We start from the raw sequence: 369 nt of genomic DNA on the forward strand, positions 1-369 counted from the left end.
AATATCTGAAAATGAGGGTGATATTTGTTTTCAACTGAAATTTATGGTGTTTTTTGTTTTATCTGAGAATGATGTGCTTTTTTTATTTATTATTATTATTTTTTAAAACTTTTATCTGAAAATGGATTTTTTTTTTTTTCACATGTTTATAGGAATTTCAAAAGTTTTCATTTTCACTTTGCCAAAACGAAGTAAATAATTGTTTATTTACTTTGAAGAAATATTGAGATTTAGATTTGAAAAGTAATTTCCCCCCAGAATGGAGAAAGACGCAGACAACAATAACATCTTATAAATCTTTGCACAAGTCTGTTGTGCTCTTTTTTTGCTAATTCTTCTGTTTTATGATTAATGTAGTATGACTAACTT

Source organism: Penaeus monodon, chromosome 34, assembly GCF_015228065.2.
Source record: "Penaeus monodon isolate SGIC_2016 chromosome 34, NSTDA_Pmon_1, whole genome shotgun sequence".
Lineage (NCBI taxonomy): Eukaryota > Metazoa > Arthropoda > Malacostraca > Decapoda > Penaeidae > Penaeus > Penaeus monodon.